The following is a 4030-nucleotide window of genomic DNA, read 5'->3' as shown; positions in this document are numbered from 1 at the left end:
TTGTCACTTTACAAAGCTTACTCAACTCCTAAGTGGCAGAGCCAAGCTTCAGTCTAGGTCTCCTAATTCAGAATCAGCTATACTTTTTGTTACATGACAGTCACCTTTTCTTGCAATTATTTGAACTCAATTCAGTTCAGTAAAAGATTATTGGTAAGTGCTTATGGTGCACCAGACACTGTTGTAGGTGGGGCTTCTCTCTTCCCTTCTCTCATTTCTACTCCTCCCTTCTCCTCCTTTCCCTTCTATTTCCTTCTCTTTTCTACTTCCTTTCCCCACTCTTCCCACTTTTCCCCACTCTTTTCCTTCTTCCCTTCCATCCTCTCTTCCTTTTTCTTCTCTTCCTCCTTTCCTCCCTTCTTTTCTCTCTTCCTTCTTATCTTTCACAAGTTAGACTAGCATCTTATTCTATTTGCCTTCCTCGATAGCTATGGTCAGTCAGTGAGGTAGCATTTATTAAGGATGTACTGTGTGCCAGGGTGGTCAACCTACACACATATTTCTCAAGCGTCTGCAGAGGTCTATAGAAGAAAGCAGCTCTAAAATACAAACCTGTCTGGTACTCTTTTCTTGATTCCCATTTCCACTGAAAACTTTGAATCCTTCTGTTGAATCTGTTGAATTCTGTTGAAGATAAATATTTATCATTTGCTAAAGCTTCTTCCAATCTGCCCTTTTCCTTCAGAGGACAACTCTTACCAGGAACAATTTCACAAAGTAATGTGGTAATGTGTACCTACATACTAAAAATCTAAATTAATCTCTTTAGTCCCTTCAGCTCAGTGAAGCATCATGGCTCTGGATGAATGGAGCCTACTTTTTAATGAGGTCTGAAACAGTATAGTAAAAATTATTCCTTCATAAACTAGAATGGGAGAGAGAGAGCAGTGGCTTCCTGAAGCTACAAAGCTGTCATTGTTTCTTTAGTCAGATTATCTCTCTGCCAGTGGTGATATTTTATCTAGTTAAATTCCTGCTTCCAAAGGGAGCCGTTTTCATGTTTTAAAACCTGAGTGGGTGACCTATTACATTAGGGCGGATGACTTGAACATACTGCATCCAGATTGGTCATGCTTTCTGTGGTAAGATCTGGAAAGCATCTCCTTTCACCACCACCACCCTCGCCTCTTCACCCCTCTGTCCTGTAACATGATCTTCAGAGCATCCTTATATAAAGCTCATTACCTCTCAGTTGCTTCAAGCAGTGTTAGATACCTGAAGCTACATCTGTCATGCTATTGTTTGGACAGAGGGCAAGAGTGTCACTCGATATGCAGGAAGGTATCCTTTAAAGCGACGTTTCTGCTTGTCACTGTGGGAATCTTTGTTATTTATCCTGGGCTCACCAGTAATAACATTAGTCATGCTTTGTGTTCATACAGCACTTACCTTTCCAAGAATTCAGAAGGCTCAGCATAAATTAACCCAAACCATCCTTGTGAGGAAAGATGCTCTGGTTGTTTTGAAGTTCAAATAAATAAAGATTTTGCTATTTGTGCTACTAGTTTGTGCTACCGCTTCAATTCCAAATGAAATGTTCCCGTTCCCCACGCACACTATACCACAATGCCCTTCTTATTATAACAGTGATAGGAGATCAAAGGAATAGCTGCCTCTGTCATGGTATAAGTTCTCAATAATAATTTCTTACATTTATATCGCACTTGAAGGCTGACAAAGGACTTTCCTCACAACAGCCTTGTGAGCTAGGCACTGCAAAGTAGTATCACCCCCATTTTGGGAGACTGAGGATCAAAAAGATTAAGCATCTAGGACTAGGTAGTACAGTGAATAAAGTGCTTGATCTGGAATCAGGAAGATCTGAGTTCAAATTACGCTTCATACACTTATTAGCTACATAACTGTGGGCAAGTTATTTAACCTCTGTTTGCCTCAGTTTCGTCATCTGTGAAAATATAGATAACAAAAGCACCTATCTCCTAAGGTTGTCGAGAAAATATTTGTGGAGCGGTTTGCAAACCTTAAAGTGCTACATATTGTGTCTCAATGGTCTTAGTGAAGTTTTGAGCTATTAAACCTTAAAACTGCACTAAGATTTTGGGGGCACAATGTATAACTTCTAGCTGTTATCATTGTCATTTAACTTTCTCAGGGAGACACAGCTATAAAATGTCAGAGTGGGGATTTGAACCCTGATCTTGACTTTTACTAGCTAGTGTTCTTGCTACTACATCACGATACTTTTACTTTACCACAATAAAGTTTAATTTCTGGCACATCCGTCTTTCTTCTATTGATCTCTTCTCCCAGCTGTGTTACCTCCTCCTTTCTCAGGCCCACTGCCATGGTACCCTGCCCTGTCCTGCCCTAACTAATATTGTGGCTCATGCCCTAGACCTTTTTTGCTCTTCCCACTTTTGTTATTCCTATAATAAACATTTATCCCGTGCCTTGCTGTCAAGGCTCATGTATCCTTTGATCAGTTAGATAAACTTTATGGGGAGGGGGGGTATTAACAAATGTTGATGAGTTGAATTGAGAACGATTGGTAACAATTTATTGTGTTAATCCCAGAAACCACATTTGTGTTTGTCAAGAGCTGTAATAATAGTGGCAATTTCAGGCTTTGTGAAAAGTTGGTACCCCTCCTTCACCCTCAAGTGTATACTCTGTGGTGTGGCCACTATTTTATTGTTGCTTCAAAACCAACATATTCCACCTGAACTTCTCACTTCCTCTCCCCGCTCCCCAATCATCTCTCCCTAGTCAGCTCCTTCGCTTTCTGTCAGTAATACAGTTATGCCTTCCACATCATGACTTTTCCTGTTGAGGTTTCTATAGATCAAGGGTCAGCATAAGAAATTAAATAAGAATTATTTGGGAGTTTTGCAGAAGCTGCAGATGACACAGAGAAAGTTTAGAAATTCAGAAAAGCAGAAAGTATAGGCATAATATTGTATAATGTCAACATGTTTTATCTTTTAATACCATAATAATTCAGACTTCTTCTCTGGTACAAAGGGAGGGCCAAAAGATTTTACGTGGATTTTCCAGGTCACAGGACATCGTGCCCCTAACCCGATGTGGAAGGGATAACTGTACTGCTGACCTTTCAGTTTCCTAGGTCTGGAATCCTGGACTAGTTTTGTTATTGTTGCTTTCTTCTTCTCCTTTATCTTGCTATCCAGTCTGTCTGGTTTTTTTCTTTCAAATATCTCTCTGATTTTCCTTTTCCTCCCCATTCCCGTGACAAATGCAGGTTCTTCAAATTTAGATTGTATTATATCTTTTCTGCTTGCTTCCTTTGGTCCAGTAGTAGAAAAAGCACTGGATTTGGAGTTAGAGCATCTGGGTTCAATCCCTGGCTCTTCTACTTAAGTAATAGCTTGTGTTTAAGGGGTACTTAAAGGTTTGCAAAGAGTTTAATATGTGGTAACTTGTTTGATCCTCAAAACATTACCATATTATCTCCATTTTATAGATGAAGAAACTGAGGCTCAAAGTGGTTAAAGTGACTTGCCATTTCTGCCTGGAAGGAGCTTCAAAAATCACAGCTTTACTAAATAAAGACCATGATCTCAAAAGGACACACATTTTCTCTACCACCATTTTTTTAAATGATAGAAACAAATATTTTAATAGTGTGCATTTTAGGAGGCTTAATGTGACACATTTTTCAAATGTGAAATTTTTGAAAGTGAAATTTCTTGACATGGCTTCTTGTGATTTATTCACACAAAAATGTGGAGTTTGAAAATACCACTCATTTAAGCTGTTCTCTGACATCCAGGTATTAGAGGGGTCAGCTTTAAAGCTTAACCTCCCTTACATGGATATGTCTATAATATATTAAATATAAAATACAATGAATTATCACTGCCCAAATTAGTATCCATGTTTTCCTCTCAATTACTATGGCTATAGTGCATATTGTTCTCTTAGTTTTACTTCCCTCTCCATCAATTCATACAAATCTTTCCAAGTTTCTCTATAGTCCAATTTATCATTTATTTTTGTACAATATCATTCCATTATATTAATTACCCACAGCTTTTTCAGCCATTTCCCA

This window comes from Trichosurus vulpecula, chromosome 7, assembly GCF_011100635.1.
Source record: "Trichosurus vulpecula isolate mTriVul1 chromosome 7, mTriVul1.pri, whole genome shotgun sequence".
Classification (NCBI taxonomy): Eukaryota; Metazoa; Chordata; class Mammalia; order Diprotodontia; family Phalangeridae; genus Trichosurus; species Trichosurus vulpecula.
Note: the sequence above shows the minus strand (reverse complement) of the source record.